Below are 21,378 nucleotides of genomic sequence, written 5' to 3'. Positions count from 1 at the left end.
GAGCATCAGTCTGACTGATTTTTCAAAAAGACTTCCCATTTTGCCTCCCCACTGAAGGTGATGGAGGCCAAGCCTTAACTGGGGTAAATATTGAGATAATCAGATCAGTTGGAGCAACTCACTCCGCATGGGGCAAAGAAACCAAATGAAGCAGGAGATGCAATCTGAAATGCCATGAAGGGCCAAATTCAGAAAGCTGCCAAGTATTGTTGGATATCCAAGGAAGCTAACAGTGGTTTAAGGTATCAACCACAAAAAATGAAAAGCCTTTCCATATAAATGTTTATATAAACTTCTGTATAAGCATGTATAGATGCATCTTTGTATGAATGTCTATAAATTTGCATGCATGTCTTTAACGTATATACTATTTAGTAGGATTATTTTCATAGGTTGATTTGGTTTGCCTAGCATTTTGATACTCTTCCTTCCGTAAAGCTTTTATTTTGATTGTATACCCAGGTTAATAATGGTTAGTGAGTCTTAAAGATTATAAAAGGTAAAAGCTTTTAAAGACTAGGAAACCCATCATACAGATGTCTAAAACTATTGTTGATCACAAGAAATTTAAGCTGATCTCTTTGTTTACACTAACCAAAACTGAAAATACAGTGCACTATAAAATGTGAAATGAATAATAAAGAAGAGAACACGGGATGTCTGCATGACAGGAAAATCATGAATAGCAGACTGCGAGGGGGTGGGGAGAAACAGGGGAATGATGACTATTTTCCAGCCTGGAATACCACTAAAATAATCCAAATTAGAATTAAGGAGCCACTTCTTATATACATGATTTTCCATTATAATAAAAATTATCTTTCCCTTGTTGAAAAATAATATGCTTCTTCAGGGGACATGATATGAGGATGGTTACTAACCATTCCTATTGCCCTTCAGCATGCAGATATATACATTGATTATTCCTGCTCGTTTTACTAGCAGTGATGTGCATAAAACCCGATACATCACCCTGCAATGCTATCCTTAAAAATGTTTTTATTGCTGACATGCTGAAGAATATTCAGTGAATTTACTTACACCTGCTCTTTTTGGTGCTGCCCTCATTTATAGGGGATTTTTAAATCTGTTAAAACGAATCCCTTGGTCAAAAAACCACAAGTGCAATTGTGGTCATCATAAACAGTATGAACAAACAGTTAAGAAAGGCCTGAAAAAAGAAAAAGGTACTCAGAGACCAGGGAACCTTGCACATGCTTATGAATTTATTCACACATTTATTTAGCAATTTTATTTAAATATTCTTTAAAACAAAACATTAAACAACATTTTTATCAGGCTACAAAATATCTTGGGGCAAAAAAGGACTGATTTGCTGCCTCGCCTTTTTTACTCATGGTTCACTTTGAGCTCTTGAAATACTGCCTTATGTGGTCCTAATTCTTCTTTCTCTTTTTTTTATCTTTCCTTCTTTCTTCCCCTCTTTTCTTTCTCTCTTTTGCTTCTTCCTCTCTCTTTTCTCCCTTCCTCCCCTTCTCTCTCTCTTCCTTCAGGACCGGCAAGCAAAGCCAATCTGTGTGATGCTAATTGTCATGCGGGCACTGCAGTTTCCCTGGTTTTGCTCCCTGTCCCTGCCGTAGCTTGGTACCCCCGGCAGCCTGGTGCTACATGAATAGCTTGGCCTATGGGGACCTTTCTGTCTGGGACAGTACCATTCTGTCCAGACAGGGAGAGATGGGGTTTTTTTGTTCTTAAGAAAAAAAGGGAAGAAAAAAAAAGAAGGCAGACCTTGCTGCAGCTTAGGATTCCTCCTCAGGAATTCTAATTCCAGCTGCGTGCTCCAAAGGGGCTTGTGGCAGCGATTATTCCAGGCGTAAATCATCATTCAATTGCTTTGTGTTCACACACCAGTTCTGTAGGGATTTTTTTTTTTTTTACTTTCATATATTGTACTGTACTATTTGCTTGCAAATCATACTCTAACACAGCAATTGTGAGCGGAGATCAGAATTAGTAAATACTTTGTTTAAAAATAATTGCTGATTTGAGAAGTACCTTTGAAAAATGATGAACAGCACAGCTGTCAGTAATAGCAATTATCCATATATTGAATGAATGCATTTGTGTTTTACCTATATGGAAGAGCATTTTACTTATCCACAGTTCCCTTTCTCCAGGAACATTCCCATCTGCAGTTTTACAGCCATGTTGTGACCATTTCCGTGAGAACAATTTTGTTGTATAAGAAACAAAGCTTGTTTCTTAAAAATAATTGTCAAAATATGTCCCCTAATTTCTGAAAAGCAAGACCCAACTGTGGGCTTGAACTTCTTGGTTTGCCCAACAAGAGGTTAACACAGAACACGCCCTAAACTCTCTGCTTTGCTGCAGGGCTGGATCCAGATGTCTGAGCTCAGAGTCTTCATAATTACTTTTTCTTAAGTACCTACACTTTGTTCCATTTATATAAAATGGACACCAAGAGCTTCATCATGCAGATGTTTTGCCTAATCAGAATGTTAAAGTTGCAGTTTTTTGTAACCAAATATTATATTCTTGAATTAAAATCTTTCATCTCCATAATTATCATACATACATCCTCGATGTACTGCATGGTCTTCATTTGCCTATAATCAAATATCCATAAAACTAAAAATAAAATCCTGTGCTAAGCACTTCTGCCAACTGCATTTCACAGATTAAAACCCAAAGAGCAGATAATTCTTGTGTTGCTCTTTATTAAACTGAAAAAGATCACTGCACATTGAGGACTCCACTGGTATTTATGCACATACATTGTAATAGCAGTAATAGGTTTTTCTGAACAGCAGTGCAACGCACCACGTCTGACTGACAGAAAAATGTCACCGCTAGACCTAGCTAGCTCACTAGAAACTAAGAGCACACTCAAGGGGGGCAAATACATTTCTCATCCTCATGTGGACAGTATTTTAAAGCCTATTAAACTGAGCTAGGCTTTCTTGGCGAAGGAAGCGGTTGCACTCGTTCCCCTTTCCCTTTCCCTCCCTCCTCCCCATTACCACTGCCCACGTGTGGGTCTGCACTTCTAGGGGAGGGAAGCAGCGGAGCTGCCCCACAGTCCATCCCCACCCACCCCTCCTGTTCAAGGCTGCACCCAGCTCTGTATTAAAGTGCTGCCTCTTTAGACAGTGACAGATACCCTCTGCTTCCCTATTGACTGGCCAAGATCTTTTATTAGAGCTAAGACTACACACACTGCCAGGCTTCCAAAATACCAACTCTGTTTACCTGATGGGCCAGCCAGAACTGGAGTTCAGCGAAGGTAAAGTGTATTCAAAATTTGGAGGGTTTTGGCCTTAAATGACACACCAGAAGTCACAGAGGTGGTCTGTGGCAGAACAAGTATGGGCATGTAGATCTCCAAAGTGCTGAGCTCATTAATTACTGGGGCGTCCTGCATCCCACAGGGGTATTAAGTTTATTTTACCCAAAAGACTGATGGCTCTTTGTACCAAGGAGAATTGTCTGCAGTGGTGCCTCATGACAGTCTGTCCTTTCTTTACTCTTTGTCACTGCAGATACTGTTATGCCTTTGACTTGTTTAAAAGGTTGTGTAGAGGAAACCATGAGACTTGGGAGCCTGACCCTGGGAGAGAGTCTCCATACACAAGGTATTCCCTGGAGAATCCTCTGTCTAGTCTATGGTCGCTTGCCCGCTTTATGCATTGCTTTGTCTATGCAGCAGAAGAAAAGCTTCACAGACCAGAGAAACCTGCAGTCTAGTTTATTTCTAGTACAACAATGTGTGTGTAAAAATAAAATATTGCCCAGGAGAAGAAAGCGTTGGGAAAGCAACCAAAGTTCGGGGTGTACAGTACCTGACACCTGCTGCTGACAATGCAAGCATTCACCAGTTGATAATATTAGTTTACATAACTATTTACTTTTCCATTTGACAGAAAATTATAATGGCTTTTTCAGGTAGTAGTTACCCTTTCTAGGAGAGGGTAGACACACTTATGTCTCCAGGTGCCCATTACAGTTCCTAAAGATTCGTGTGCTAACAATAGCTTTCCAGATTGCAAAGCAAGGTATTACAGATTAGTAATCCCAGAGAATTGCAGGCATTATTATTTTAGCTGGTTTTCAATATACAGAAATGCAAAAAAAAAAAAAAAAAAAAATCCCAGCACGCCCTTCTTACACTCCAATCCACTCCCCATACTCTGTCTGGATCATTACTTGCAATTCAAACATGGGCATGGGCCCAAACTTGTCATGCAGTGATGCTGTTTGGTGGCAAACCCAACCAGGTCTTGAGACAGCATTCAGATCATCCCATCTAAAGAATCTCAGGGCTTTGCTGTCTTTAAGCATGAACATATTTGGCGCATGGACCAACAGGACCTTCCAATCCTTTCCTAGTATTTCTCCATGCTCCTCCTTCTGCTTTTGGGAGCTGTCAAATTTCAGAGTCTGTTGGACAATGCAGGTCTCTAGCACTCCATTTGGGAGCATGCTGAATTCAAATTGGTTTTCTAGCCCTGCAGCTTCTTAGCTATAAGTGGGAGAGACACAATAATTGTCTCTGATATTTCTATTTTCTGTATTATACACAGAGACAAAGCGTGAGAAAAAGGAAAGCGATTGCTGCTGTTCTTGACTGCCTTTCCTCATGCACACTCACTACGGTCTGCGATAGAATGCATCACACACTGGTGCCAGCTGTGAGGTAAAGTCCTCACCCACAGTGTGCCATAGATCTATTAATGAGATTACCAGTAAACTGAGTGGCTCATTTTTTCCATGCCTGCATTCAAAGATAGTGATGTGGTGTGCAGAGAGTGAAATTTAGGACAGACAGGCAGCATGCAGTCCAGCAGCTCCCCATGGGAAAAGAGCGGAAAAATAAAGCAGTGTTTATAAAAGAAAGTATGTGCACTACAGTATACACAAATGGTACGTCAGAAATATAAAGCTGGTAATAGCATCAGAAAAAGTTTACCTGTTACCCACCTCTATACCCTTTTTCCCAAGTAAATCCAGACTTTGAGTGATGCTTGTAACTTCTGAGTTTCATGAAGACAGTTGTGGGATGCTGATAGTGATCCCCACAGGCATAAAGAAAACCAGATGAATCAGTTGAGTTAAGAGGAGTTCTTGGCGGATTCTGTCAGGGAATCACAGAATCACAGACTGGTTGAGGTTGGAAGGGACCTCTAGGGCCACCTAGAGCCTGTTGCCCAGGACCATGTCCAGACAGGTTTTGATTATCTCCAAGAATGGAGACTCCACAACCTCTTTGGGCCGACTGTGCCAGTGCTTGATCACCTTCACAGTGAAAAAGTGTTTCCTGATGTTCAGAGGGAACCTTCTGAGTTTCAGGTGGTGCCCATTGCCTCTGGTCCTGTCACTGGGCACCACTGAAAAGAGCCTGCCTCTGTCCTCTTTGCACCCTGCCTTCAGATATTTGTATACATCGATAAGATTCCCCTGAGCCGTCTCTTCTCCAGGCTGAACAGTCCCAGTTCTCCCAGTCTTTCCTTATAGAAGGGATGCTCCAGTCCCTTAATCTTTGTGGACCTTCATTGGACTCCAGTATGTCCATGTCTGTCTTGTGCTGGGGAGCCCAGAGCTGGAAACAGTATTCCAGGTGTAGCCTCACTAGTGCTGAGCAGTGGGGAAGGATCACCGTCTTTCCTTCTGCTGGCAGCACTCCTAATGCAGCCTAGGATACCATTTGCCACAAAGGCACATAGCTGGCTCAAGTTCAACTTGATGTCCACTAGGACCCCTTGATCCTTTTCTTCAAAGCTGCTTTATAGCTGGGCGGCCCCCAGCAAGTTCCTCTCCGGGTGCAGGACTCTGCACTTCTCCCTGTTGAACTTCATGAGGTATCTGTTAGCCTGTTTCTCCAGCCTGTTGAGGTCCCTTGGGAAGGCGGCACAACCCTCTTGTGTATCAGCCGCTCCTCTCATTTTTATGCAACCTGCAAACTTGCTGAGGGTACACTCTGCCCCGTCATCCAGATCATTAATGGAGATGTTAAACAGGACTGGACCCAGTATTGGCCCCTGGGGTACATCGCTAGTTACCAGTCTCCAAATATCACTGTTGTGAGTGCACTGTTGACTCCTGACCTATACACTCTGCAACAGCTGTGCAAATTCCTATGTGAACAGAGTTCACCTGAGTTTTGAAGTACTCTACACACACCATAGCAGTGTATAAACAGTTGTGACGATGCGGTGCAAAATGGACCTAAAGTTCACTACACTCTAGACTCCTCCCATTCCTTTATCCCCCTTTCCACAACAAGCTCAGTCACCATCACTATATGTTGGGAGTTGATTACAATGAATTCCAGCTGCCTGCTTTCCTTTTGTGCCTCTGGCACGGGAAACCACCCCCCTTCCTTTTCTTTCTCTAAGAGGAGGTCTTTCACCCGACCCTGCAAAGCAGCTAGTCTTTTTTCTGTCATTTCCTGCCCTATCCTCTTCTTGCTGAAGAAAACAGCACAAAACTGATTCAAAAAGCTTGCTTGTAAGCAAAGATCCTGTAGATCTTTGCAAGTAGTTGAAAGGGAATCGCAGTCTTCAAGGAAATGGCCTGGACACTGGTTTGTCCTCTTTTTTTCTTCTCCTTCAGGAAAAATGCACCAGTGAGGATGACGGTAACAATAAGAGCAATAATAACAAGAATAGCCTTGTACCTAAAAGAGAGTATTCTTTGTTTGTTTGTCAAATTACTCTCTTTAATCCTCTCTCCAGTTGGGTCTACTATTTCTTGTTCTGTTCATGGTTACCGTAACATTCTGCTGGTACAGATGTAAAGTTGGTTTTCAGAAATAGCCAGAAAGGGCAATACATTTCATGGCCAGCTTTAGGAACTCCTTTTTCTCAGGCTGCTAAACCTGTCTGAATCATACTTTTCCCATGAAAGCTGATAGAAATTCTAAACGAGGAATATTCAGCATGTTGTTCTAATTGCATATTGAATAACTGTCTTAGGTCTAATAACTGCAAGTTTCTTTCAGGATCCTGAAAATTCGTTTATCACCTGTCTTTTGAAAGGAAAAGTAAATAACCATGGTCTGTGAGGAATGTGTGAGTTCAAAGCAATTCTGGGTCAACTCTTTTGAAATCAACATATCTGGTTTCAATTTTGCTTTAAATGACAAGTTTAAAAACTCAGTTTACAGCAGCTGCAAAGAATATTTTACTAGAAGTCCGTTTGTAAACTAGCCCTGAGCCATGAATTCTGATACAGAACTGCAATGCAGACGCAGTAACTGTTTTGCATTTGAAAGTTCTATCTACTGGAGTAGAGGTATTCATGCCCACAAGCTTTTCTGTCAACTGCAGCACCTCTTCATAATGTCAGTCAAAAATAACCAGTAACACAAGAGGTTACTGACTAGTCTACTGCATTCTGCAAGGTATTCTTTGATGGCCACGGGCCAGTTTCAGTGCAAGGCATGCAGATGTTCCTTCCCCACAGTAATGTGCTCACCTAATCTTGCTACATGGCAGTTTGAAGACTCTTAAGTCTTGAATTTTATTTGACTACTATTTGCTGACATACCCCCACCCACTGGAGTCACATAGCGTCACAACAGTGTTTTAATTCCGCAATTAAAAATGCCTGTTACTTGCCCACATCCAGCTGAAGTTATCAACTATTTAACAATGAATTATGGAACAGTATTTAAAAGCTCAAACGGCATTACAATCACATGTTCACAAAGGAAAATCCACCTTTGTATTTATTGCTGTGAAATAAACTCCCAAATCTAGACATTTCAACTGCAAGTGTCAAAATACTTGCAATAAATAATGGGGGAAAATAGCAAATTATAGAAAAAAACACAGAGCAACACCCCTACTACCCTGTAATTCCATAAAGGTGTTGCTAATCACATTTATTACTGTAACCTTCTTGCTAGAAATTAGAGCCTAATCACTACAGCTATGTAAATTTTTATTCTGTTTTGATAATCACAGTACTGGGGTGGTACAATATGGGAAATTATCATTCTTGGTTTTTATTTTGATACAAGAAGAGAATTTAGTAACATTCCTTCAGTTTTTCCTGTAGGATGCAAAATATTAAAGCTAAAGATGCAATGGACATGATGGACCCCTTTAAGACCAGGGCAGTTTTCTGTTTTTAATTAAAAAAAGAAATCTCTCTTTTCTCCTACCCCAAGGAAATTTGCATATTAAAAAGCTACAGAAATTAGGTTTATATTTATTCTTTATGGCTATGATGTGGGGGAGAGGGCAGTCATTGTTCAGCATTGACATCAGCCTTAAGACTGCAGACTGCAGGCCTTCACAATGGAATTAGACTTTCGTGTTGCATAATGAGATTCATTATAATCGACATGCATAATTCCAATCATGTTCTGTGTTGATTCAGCCTTTTGTTCTCAAGACAGCCTGTTATTATATACTGAACTAACCTTACTCACATAAAACAATTAAAACAAAGCATCTTCAAAGGTTGTTAGTTTGGGGTTTTCTTTTTCTTAGGTCAATGCACGGTACCCCTTCTCTCCCCACCCCCAACTCCCCTGCAGCATTTTCTCAGTGAAGCTGGAAAATCCAATGTGTAGCTTAGAACAGTCTTTCCTCAGCGAGAAAAACTATTCTCAAAAAGTTGATCCCACAAGACAGTTTCATGAATGTTCTCTCTATATTATAGTGTAGGAAACAACACTATAATAAATATATAAATTAATAAAGGTAGAAATAGGTCTCCAGTATTCCCAGAGTTGAGAAGCATGGCAATTAGTAAAGACTATAAAGGCTGTTAATGTTCGTAAAGTGCCAATCACGGTCACTCAGGGATACTAATTCACTAAAATGTGGCAAAATCAGAAGGCTTGACCTTTTCAGCTGCTCTGCTTTTTTTTTTTTTTGAAGAGAAATAACAAAATTTGGCCACACAATAATACATTTTTTTGCTACTCATTTATTTAAAACAATATTGGTGGTTTTACACTAGTTTTTCTTGGACAGTTTCTCACCGGTAGAGCTGACAGCAGTTGATACTAGATTTACAAAGGAGACTGAGATGCCTAAACAGACAGTTCACAGAATCACAGAATCACAGACTGGTTGAGGTTGGAAGGGACCTCTGGAGATCATCTCATTCAACCCCCCTGCTCAAGCAGGGCCACCTAGTTGCCCAGGACCATGTCCAGACAGGTTTTTATTATCTCTAAGGATGGAGACTCCACAACCTCTTTGGGCCGTCTGTGCCAGTGCTGGGTCACCTTCACAGTGAAAAAGTGTTTCCTGATGTTCAGAGGGAACCTTCTGAGTTTCAGGTGGTGCCCATTGCCTCTGGTCCTGTCCCATATTTCAGTACCCACCAGGACCCTCACAAAAAACTCCTTCATCTCATCTGTAAAACCAATGGAGGGGGCATTCATATGGACAAAGACACCTATGACGAAGACATCAACATCTGAGTTGATCAGCACCCTTCAGAGTTACTAGAGAAAAATAGGGATTTCTAGGGAGCCATTCACCTCATTTTAAAAAAGACATCTAAAATAAGTCAGATGAATCACATCCACAAAATTCTTATTAGCTCCACTGACTTTCAGGGAAGTCTAATCAGACCTCTCGTAGCTGTAGACATCTGTTTGGGAGCACTGTCTGGTATTCTTTCAAGACCATATGTACACTGGCAAGGTCATGGGGACAAGTGAACAACCAGGGATGTTCAAATATGGCCAGACAAGCAATCTAATTTTCCCTACTATTTGGCATAATTCACAGGATTCACAAATTAGATGTTCTCTCATTTGTCCCATGTTCCACATATGCAGACTGCTCTGGTCATAGCAGAGCACACACCTTGTCTCAAAAGCATAAATGTACACATAATTGTCACTCTGCCTGTCACTTATGAGACACTAATGATGGGAAATCAGTCTGGAAGCAGAAGGGTCATATGCCAGTACTTACTTTTCCCACAAAACAGTTGAAACAATTTCCTTTCGCTGAGCTACAAATGAAAATTGGCTTGAAGGGAAACACCAGCATCGCACAAAGTTCAGTCAGCAGCCCTGACAGCTCTGGAGAGCCATACCAGAGACATTTCAATGACCCATATTGACCATTACTACAAAATGAAAATGTCACTGCCAGTAAGGCAGTCCGTCTGATTGCCAGTTAGGCAAATTAATCATCCGCTGCCTCCCCTTGCCATGGGTGTACTACCAAGGACTAACATCCATGTCTGAGGGAATGGCTGTGAGGATGCAGATCAGAAGTGGGGCTTTCAGCTCAAAGCCCAAGTGAGACTCAGACCTGGAGAGGAGAAGGAAAAGGATGAAGTGAAGGCAGGCAGGAGGGGGCTGGTACCTGCTACTGGCAAGTTTTCATGAACTTCTTGCAAAAGGCAGAGGATGGTACTTGCTAGTGACCAGTTCAACTTAACTGAGGCAGAGTACCTCCTGCGCAGCTCCGGTGCTTCCTGAAGTGACTTCTCAATAGTTGCTAAAAAAGCAGCTCCTTAGCTGTTTACTAGGGTTTGGGGAGACACTCTGAATCCCTTATGGGCTAGGATTTAGTACAAATTCACAGTCAGACTTAGCCATCTAAGTGCTCTGGAGATCCAGAGCTTGATTTAGTTGCCCTTTGTAATTCATAAGGTATTTGAACCATCCTCATGGTATGATAAGGGCCTACTGCATGGTCTTCTGAAGTGGCAGCTGGAGGCTAGGAGAAATACATTAGGCCATGTCACGTAGCACTAGGTGCCTATATTTAGACAGGTGACTACCATTTCAGATTGTCATTGACTGTAGTCTGAGATGGTGCCTGGTGGAGAAACACACAACATATATTGCAAGCTCCTAAATGAAGGTGACTGCAATTAAGTTAAACTCACATTTAGGGCGTCTTTCTTCAAATTGCCTCTTCTTGTTTTTAATGAGACTTCTAGAAAAACATTTATCTTTGAAATCTTCATCTCTCTGCTAAATCTGATAAAATCAGCCAATGGATGCTAAAGTTATCACAGTATGAGTGGAGTATTTCCTAGGTATTACAGTAACTCCCAACAGAGAGCATACAGAGGGTTATCACCTAGTTTTCAATCATTCCACAAAGTCCAATATGTCCTGCCCCTCTCTGACTATGGCAGACTGTTCAAAAGTCTGGAAACTCATGTAACTTGTGACCACCTCAAAGTAATGCCACAGGTATAAATTACTTTCTCAAGAACACAGCTACTGCTGCCACAAAGATGTTTGGAAGCCTGAAAAAAAATAAATAGCAGGATAAATAGCAAAAATAACTGTAAATTCGTGGTCAGCACCAAAAAAGGAAAAAATATTTTCATGAGAATGACAGTACGTTGGCGATAAAACAATGTAATCCAATTATTAGATACCACAGGCAACCATAGCAATTTGTGGAGCTCTAGGACAAGTGAAGCTTATGTTACTACAGATTAACAAGGAGCGCCTTCTTCTAGCTTTGTCTGACAGAAGATGTCCTGTGTAGCAAAGAAGATAGTCCAGACAGATAGCCATTTTTCTTCACAAACAGCACCACTCACTTCTGCATCAGCCTAGATTAAATTTCTCGGCTATAATTTAAGACACATAAAAACATTTCTTTTAAGCTTTCTTGTATATAAATGTGTGTGTGAAATGAGACACATAAGTACAATTTTTCAGTGTCACTTACTTAAAAAAATGGGAAAACTTTTTTTTTTTCCAAAAAGATCCAGAAATTAATCAAAAGATGCTGTGCATAAGAAATATTAAAGGGGTTAAATTGCTGAGATAAGTTCATCTTCAGTAAACTAGACATACCTTAGCAACACCCAGATTTGTAATATGAATTGCTACATACAGAAAATTCATATGCCTATGAAGCTTTATAGAAAAAGAAATTAGTAAAAAGAGAGTCTTCCTTAGAACAAAGGCATCAGAAAATTCACTATCATGAGGTAAGTTTGGTAAGACTAGAGAAATCTACTTGGGGGAAAAAAGAGAAAGGCAAGGGAGAGGGGAAGAAATTATGCACACATTTTGCTTAACTAACTGAGGTATTCTGGCACTCTAAGGTGACTATTATATCATACCTATTTATAAAACCATTTTCTTTGCCAACTACTATTACCTAGAGTCTGTATTAGCAAACAGCTGCAAGTATTTACATTTATATTTTTATCTATTAGATTAACAAATCAAGGTTTTAGGCACCTTTGTTGGTCCATTGTTGTTCATTTTCAACACTGAGTAAAACAATTTCAAACCTCCATGTTCAACTTGTCACCACAAATCCATCCCTGCATTGTTTGTTTTTTTTTTTTTTGCTTTAACACAGATCTTGAAATTCAGTTTGGTTCCTTATTCTAATTAAATCTTCTCAAATGCTAGAGAAGAGTTTAAACTAATGTGAAAACCTGCTAGCAGTTTAATAGTAGAAAAGCGTGAACAAATGTCTTGACTGATGAAAGTCATCTTCTTCTGCTGACTGTGATACATATCTGTGCATATGTGTGAGTAGCGTTCTATATTGACAGTGTTTTCTTCTTTCCTTCCAGTGCTATTCCTATCAATCAATGACAGTCCTTTAGAGACTCTAAGTTAGAGTCATTAGCTGGGTTATACATGTAATCATGCATATGCAATAAAGTTTTTTAAATTGTTCTCATAAGTTCACATTTCCACTATACTGGTGAACTCTTATGCTATGGAGTTGCCTGTTACGGTAGTATAAATGCGGAGACACATTGAAATAAGCAACAGTGTCCCTTACATAGTGAAATATTGAAAAAAAATATTTTTTTTTTTTCTATTTGGTTTTAAGTAAATATCAGAGCTTTCCACAGGCAGAGTTCACGTTAATAAATACGTCCCGGACCACATTTTTGTTTGAGGACTCCTTTACACCAGCCTGGCAGTGCAATGAAATCTTCCAATGGGAGTAAACTATGGCAGCATTCACTTTAAGACTTTGTACTCTTAGAGGGGACAATTCGGAATCCGCTTTCAGTGAACAAACACCTCAGTTCTGCAAGGTGGTGGATGCCCTTAAAAGGTGCTAATGGAAACTGAGGCCATATAGTACCTTATAGGTTTTGTCTTCATTTAAACATATGCCATATATGACAATGTAGTTTAGGAACCCAACAAATTTAGTCTGACTGACAAGGAGCTTTCTGCAAGAGGTAGTATGTATGACTTTGAATCCTCAAACCAAAAACGTCTATCTACAAACACATAAAACCATATACACACAAAAAAATTACTATACATTACTTCTCTGTTGAACACACAAATGGGTTTTAAGGCCTTAGGATTGTCCTTTTCCTAATGACTCTCTAAAACATGAACAGCATTCATTGCTGCCTGATGATAATAGTGACCTTATAATAGTTTCCATGGAAAGAATTCTGAGATCATAAACAGTGACAAAGTGAGTTTGTTAGTTACCAAACATACACATTCCAAAGGTACATGACATTTAATTCTAATCTATTTTTAGAAATCATAGGAAAATGAAGACAAATTAACTTTTTCCAGCAGAAGCACTTACATTGCATTTCCAAATACAATTACAGAGGAGAACTTCTAATTGACTATTATTAGAAATCAAGTCATTTCTATTACACACTCTAAGCTCTTCTCCAAAACAGGGTGTTTAAAAGGCAGCATTTATGATGGACTCAGTGAACTGAGTGTCTGAGTCAGATGACCTAAATTCCTCTAAGCCCCTGTGCCTAATGTTTTGTGTTAGATGACACTAGGCTGATACTCATTCAGCACCTTACTTAGGCTTTCTGAACTCCACTTCATATTACAGTGCAATGTGTCCTCACATACAGAGGCCAGAAAGCATAGCACTGGGTCTGGGACTCTCATCTTTGACGTTAAGGAGTATTTACCATTTATTGCAGGGTCTCTGATCCCTATATGGTGACCTTGTAGAGCAATCTGCTTTGCTCCACAAAGAGTACCTGAAGCAAAAGAATTGATTCCATTTAAGATGAAACCTTGGCACAAGCAAGAGGTTTTTCCATGCACTTCTCCTTACAGGCAGTGGGAACGTACTGAAAACAAGTGTGATTCTCCCCTTTCCCTTCACTGTGGAGTTCTCCAGTGATATTTCTCCAAGAAATTCTCACATCTCGCAAGCAGCATCTGATAAAGGCAGACAGCAACAACTGAGCTGATCCAGTGCTTTTCTTTAGAACACAAAGCAAATAGCTTTTGTACCCAAACAGTCCTCTGTTTTGTCATGCCCTTTCTTTACACCCATGGACAAATCTCCCTGACTTTGTTGTTTGTACACTTAGAAGATTTGCCAGTTTATCTGTACTGGTTAGAAGCAGGGGCCGGGGGGGTGGGGGTGGAGAAAGTCCTTTACTGGCATGGCTATAGAGTGAAATACTCTTATACAGAAGCAATTACACCAGCAAAAATTCCTTTAGAAAAGGTAAGTTATTCCATTTGGAGCAGACTGTTAAAGCTACCTCTGCAGAAGACTCTTTTTGCCTCTGTGAACAGCTTCCTCTGGGGGTGGGGAGGAAGATAATGGTTCGGAGAGTGATGCCATGCAAACCTTAGGAAGTACTGACAAACCCACCATGTCCTCTTTACTGGATGGAAGTTAATAATTTTCAGCCTGATAGGTTTTGTAAGGCTAAATAAAGATAAGGGCAACATGCTAGATAGTGAGACACTCATAAACCACAGTGAAAAGGGCCCTATAAATATCTAGAGAACAGGAACTATCATGGAGGGGATTGTTTAGTGGGTAAAAGCTGAAAATAGCTTTTATGGAAACAAAATGGCATGGGGTATGTATGTACTTCAATAAGTGTATACAATCTGCAGCCTCCATATAATGCACAAAAGCACTGACAATCCAGCAAAAACAGTACTAGTTCTGAAACACAAAGAGTAAGTTTAAGAGGGAAGGCACATCCCACGTGAATTCTAGAATTTTGCACAGCTGTGGAAACTAGCAAAATTTACATTATGATATAGCAGCAGAGAATCAAGAGCTGCTAAATAAGGTCAGAACAGGGTATAAGAAAAGAAAGACACAGGGTTTGAACCTCCCCTGAGTGAAAGTTGGAGATCTTCTCTGCCACCTTTCCATTGCTTCCACCTGTATGTGGGATATGGAAACTCCTCCCGTACCCTCCCAGTGATGCCCAGGAATACCCTCTATGTTTCCCCTAACACACTGAGAAAATCCCACCTGTGCTACTGAATCCAGGCACCGCTTATTTCAGGCTTGTGTCCTACCTCAGACAATGTTTAGTTGGTAGAAACTTCAAAGGAAATCTCAAACACGCTATTAATGGGAAGACAGGGATAAAGTCCTTCCTCATATGGTTTTTGCCAGATAGAGTCTGGTTTCTGTAGATGAGTGTTTTGGTGTCGCCACGTTTGTATAAGGGACAATGCAGACAGATTTCTTTGTGTTTCAGAGGGTTCTCAGCTCACACAATGATAGCCATTGTAGCATAACCTAAAATGCTTTACAGTAGGATGACACGCCATGATTGCAGAATGCTTTGTTGCTAGTATTAATAAACACATTGTATTTAATTTCCAAAACAGACACCGTAAATCGGCTGTTTGAAATAACTGATGGATTTTTCCAAGAGCGGGATTATTTCTTATCTGTGGATGCCTCTTTTACTACAATGATGTTCTTGATACATTCAAATGAGCTTAAAGTACGCAGCAGAAGAGCTCATAAAAGAAAGGAAAGTTGTTGTTTTTATGCGGTAGAAGCCCTACAATGTTTGGCTGTTAGCTTGTTTTATAAATAGTGCAGTAAACCCTAATGCTTACTCTTCTCTGAAACATCTATAATTAAAGGGTGATGGGCCAGATCGTGAATGCCTTATTCAAAGTGAGACTGCTCATGGTGCAAAGTACTCTCCAGAGTGAGTAAGTGCATCATAATTTGGGCTGCTGTTGTCAGAGCTTAGTAATAGACTGCTATATAAATAGGTCCTTGGAAAGTACCAAAGTGTTCAAGCCATTGTAATTGCATTAATATAGCTGACAATAATCTGTGGGGAATATTCTGGCGTCTTCTGGTAAATTCTGTTGGTATCTACGCAAAGGTAACTCTTGTAAGTCTATGTTGGCATTGAGAAGTGTGTGTGGCTTGCTTTAGTGTTTCTACTCAGAGGCAGTTGTGCAGACTCAAAAAGCCCTTTGTATTACTCACAGGCCTGGGAATCCAAAGTCTTAATTTATTAACGTCCTTCTGACGAAGATGAGAGTCAGCAACTTTTTGAGCCTCATGTTGCTGTTGGACTTCTTTGTTGCATGTGTGTTTACTAGGCATCAAATTTTCAAGGTATTTATATTCCTAAGGTTGTAGAGAGATGCCTTACAAGATTTTCAGCAGACACTTTATTTCTGTTGAATGTGTGGGATTTGATCTACACAAAACACCAAAACTATCTTTTTCTGTGTGGATCTTGAGAATTTGACTGTACAAAGCTTTTTATCACAAATTGGCTTATCTCTTCTAGCTTCATTTCCTCATAAAAGAAAAGAGAATATTGATACTTTCTTTGCACATTGCAAATATTGGCAATATTTCAAGTTATTGCAATAAATAATAGAATTTCATAATAAACACTAAGCTTTCAAGAGCTAATGATTAATACTCTTTTTAAAAATCCTAATAAAAGTACCATCCATTAGATACATTCATGCTAATTCTCTGTCCTTTTCTGCCTTTGAATTATGTGCTCTGAAGCCTCCTTTGGCTGCACATCTCTCTTATCCATTGGTCTCTCTGGCATGTGTTCTGGTACTCTTTCTTTTTTTTAGCCTTTCACATAAATGGGATGCCACAGCACAGTTGCCCTAGATCATCACAATAGTTTTGAGTGGCTGATTTACAAGTAGCTTAAGCTACTCACAGTCCCATACCTGTAAGGCCAAGGATCATGTGGCAGCAGATACAGACAGTCATTAAACATGCAAAGATCCCAAAATCTACCTTAGCTATAGCCAAGTCTTTATTTAAGCTGGTATAAGAAATATGTCAATCTACACAATTCAGTAAAATACTTGCATGCACTCGCTTATCCCAGTTTCATCAGTATTCTTTAGAATAATTTACACAAAGTCTGTGCTCAGTCAGGAATTTATCATTCCTCTTCCTTTCTGTGACTCCTTTCTTTAATTATGGTGTGTATCTGCCTCCACTTTGCAATCTGTTTCTTTCCTCCTTAGCTAATGTGAAAATTTCCCTCTGCTATAAACATATCTCTTCCATTTTTATACATCTTTTCTTCACTTACCTACTCCTGATCTCTCTTGCTCTCAGTCTGCCACATGCCGTATGTGATGTCGTATATGACACACATTTTGTGTGTCCCCATGCTAGTATCTTGAATGTTTGTTCTTGTGGGTGAATTGTCCATGTCACTGAGGTACAGAGCTCTAGTCCATACACCCAAGGCGAACTGAAATGGACAGGCTCACTTTTCTACTGGTTAGGGCCCACATCTTCGATCTATGGCTTATCCTTTGGTCTCCTCTTGCCCCTCTGGCAATTACTATCTTTTACTATTAAGGGGGAGGAGGTTCTGTTCAAACTCACTAAAATAACGCAAAGGTTATGCTGCAGACCACTGCAACAGCGTTTTTATAGCATGAAACCAGAAGTACGTGCTCCAGCTTTTGGATGCATGAGAGCACATAAGAAGACACAAAGCCCCACAGTATTAGAAGAAGAGAAACCTGTGGCAGTCTCGTCCACACTCAGTTCCAGGAACAGTCTTGGAAGGCGAAGACCATGTCCAGGCACTGTTGTGAGCAGCTGGTTGGAGCCACTGGGAGCAGAACAGAGCTAAAGAAAAAGAAAACAAGAAAACAATGTGGAAAATTAGTGGTGCAATACTTGCAATCACCCTCAGATCCTCTTTTGTTTAGCTGCATAAATGTGCACAAATAACCTAAATCCTCACATCCTGCTTTCGCAGTTGTATAGCTTCAATAGCTTCAGATGAGGAACTCTTCATTTAAATTCACATAAAAGAGATTGACACAGAGATTTCATCCATCAGAGTTATTTTAGTATTTATGTATTATTTTAACACTAATAGTTGTCAAATGACCATCCACCCTGTAGCCAAAATAAATAAAAAAACTTCCTTTCTGTGTACTATATTTCTGATACTATTCTGATACAGGCCAGGACGCTGTTGGCCTTCTTGGCCACCTGGGCACACTGCCAGCTCATGTTCAGCCGGCTGTCAACCAGCACCCCCAGGTCCCTTTCCGCCGGGCTGCTCTCCAGCCATTCTTCCCCAAGCCTGTAGCGTTGCATGGGGTTGTTGTGACCCAAGTGCAGGACCCGGCACTTGGCCTTATTAAACCTCATACAGGTGACCTTGGCCCATCGATCCAGCCTGTCCAGATCCCTCTGCAGAGCCCTCCTACCCTCCAGCAGATCAACACTCCCACCCAACTTGGTGTCATCTGCAAACTTACTGAGGGAACACTTGATTCCCTCAGCCAGATCATCTATAAAGATATTGAACAAGACCAGCCCCAGAACCGAGCCCTGGGGAACACCGCTTGTGACCGGCCGTCAGCCAGATTTAACGCCATTCACCACAACTCTCTGGGCTCGGCCATCCAGCCAGTTCCTCACCCAGCGAAGAGTAAACCCGTCCGAGCCACGAGCTGCCAGTTTCTCCAGGAGAATGCTGTGGGAGACACTGCCAAAGGCTTTACTAAAGTCCAGGTAGACAACATCCACAGCCTTCCCCTCATCCACTAGGCGGGTCACCTGGTCATAGAAGGAGATCAGGTTGGTCAAGCAGGACCTGCCTTTCATGAACCCATGCTGGCTGGGCCTGAACCCTTGGTTGTCCTGCAGATGCCCTGTGAGCACTCTCAAGACCAACCGCTCCATAATCTTCCCCAGTACAGAGGTCAGGCTGACAGGCCTGTAGTTCCCAGGATCCTCCTTCCGGCTTTTCTTGTAGACAGGCGTCACATTGGCAAGCCTCCAGTCTTCTGGGACCTCCCCTGTTAACCAGGACTGCTGATAAATGATGGAGAGTGGCTTGGCAAGCTCCTCTGCCAGCTCTCTCAGTACTCTCGGGTGGATCCCATCAGGCCCCATAGACTTGTGGGTGTCCAGGTGGTTTAACATGTCCTTGACTGCTTCCTCCTGGATTATGAGGAGTTTATTGTGCTCTCCATCCCTGTCTTTCATTTCAGGGGGCTGAATACCCTGCGGATACCTGTACTGGCTATTAAAGACTGAGGCCAAGAAGGCATTAAGTACCTCAGCCTTGTCCTCGTCCTTGGAGACAATGTTCCTCGCCATATCCAGTAGGGGATGGAGATTCTCGTTGCCTCTCTTTTTGTTGTTAATATATTTGTAAAAACATTTTTTATTATCCTTTGCGACTGTGGCCAGACTGAGCTCTAGCTGGGCTTTTGCCTTTCTAATTTTGTCCCTGCTTGACCTAACGAGATCCTTGTACTCTTCATGAGTTGCCTTCCCCTTCTTCCAGAGGTGATAATCTCTCCTTTTTCTCCCGAGTCCCAGCAAAATCTCCCTGTTCAGCCAGGCCGGTCGCCTTCCCCGCCAGCTCTTCTTACAGCACATGGGGACTGCCTGCTCCTGCACCTTTAAGATTTCCTTCCTGAAGGCTGTCCAGCCTTCCTGGACCCCTGTGTCCTTCAGGACTGTCTCCCAAGGGACTCTCTCAACCAGTGACGTGAACAGGCCAAAGTCTGCCCTCCGGAAGTCCATGATAGCAGTTTTGCTGACCCCTCTCCTTACTTCACTCACAACTGAGAATTCTATCATGTCATGGTCGCTAAGGCCAAGATGGCCTCTGACCACCACATCTCTCACCAGTCCTTCTCTGTTCATAAACAGCAGGTCCAGCAAGGCACCTCCCCTGGTGGGCTCACTCACCAGCTGCGTCAGGAAGTTATCCTCCACACACTCCAGGAACCTCCTAGACTGTTTCCTCTCTGCTGTGTTATACTTCCAGTAGATGTCCAGTAGGTGGAAGTCCCCCACAAGAACAAGGGCCAGCGAATGCGAGACTTCTGCCAGTCACTTATAGAATGTCTCATCTGTCTCTTCGTCCTGGTTGGGTGGCCTGTAACAGACTCCCAGCAGGATATCTGCCTCATTGGCCTTCCCCCTCATCCTTACCCATAAGCACTCTACTTGGTCTTCACAGTCATTGATTTCTATACAATCAAAACACTCCCCAACATACAGAGCCACCCCACCGCCTCTCCTTCCCTGCCTATCCCTTCGGAAGAGCTTATAGCCATCCATTGCAGCACTCCAGTCATGAGAAGCATGCCACCATGTTTCTGTGATGGCAACTACATCATAGCTGTCGCGCTGCACAATGGCTTCCAGCTCCTCCGGTTTGGTGCCCATGCTGCGTGCACTGGTGTAGATGCACTTGAGCTGGGCTATCGATTTCAGCTTTAGCACGCCACCCCTAGGCTCATCTCTAGTGAGCCTGGTTTTATCCCCTCCCCCCTCCAAATCTAGTTTAAAGCCCTCTCGATGAGGCCTGCCAGCTCATGAGCAAGATATTTGTGTCAGTTCTTGTATAAAATAGTGCTGGGTGGCTTGCAAAATGAAAAACACCCAAGGAAAAAGGACTAAAACTTCCTCTAGGGAAGTTTTAGTATTGAGAACAGTGTTGAGAGCAGTGTCGAGAACACAGGAAAAAATTCTCAATAACTGCATGTCAACTAGTCTCACAAAACAATAGTTTTCTCTTTCTTTCCTTCTTTCTTTCTTCCTTTCCAATTTTCACTTGAAAGCTGTAAAGATGACACTTAAAACAATCAATAGCAGAGGGCTGATGAATCATCACTGTAGAAAGTCCATACTTGATTTTCTTCCAGACACAGCTTCTAAGCTAGCCATGTAAGCCTGTGCAAATATAAAATAAAATTGGACGATTTTCATGTGGATTACGTGTCAATTATCATCTCCACTACCCAAAGCTCTTTTTTTGGCTGTTCTGAAAGATGAGTTGACCTTGGATTACCACTTAAAACATCCTACATCCAGTGAGGCAAATCTATTCCAAAATAAAAACAGCTTGGAGAAAATTTTGCCCTGTTTTCAGGCTTGCTAAAATTGCAATAAGCTTGGTTCATGCTTTGACTAGCTGGCAAACATAGGTTATGAATTAGTAGGAGGACATGTGTATGCACTGCTCAATGATAATGAGAACAGCTGAGAAACTCTTTCAGTGTCAATCTATGAATGAACATAGAAATTCAAAGCCCCAACTGTAGCTTTCTCAGCTATTTGGTTCATCAAGCTATTAAAAAGTTTTAACAAGTGGATTCTGCCCTTATTATATCACTTTTATTCTGTTACCTCTTTGCATTGTTTTAAACCAGTTGGA

The sequence above is a fragment of the Phaethon aethereus genome (genome assembly GCF_964289735.1).
Source record: "Phaethon aethereus genome assembly, chromosome: 1".
Classification (NCBI taxonomy): Eukaryota; Metazoa; Chordata; class Aves; order Phaethontiformes; family Phaethontidae; genus Phaethon; species Phaethon aethereus.
The sequence above is the reverse complement of the archived record's forward strand: the minus strand, read 5'-3'. Positions refer to the sequence as shown.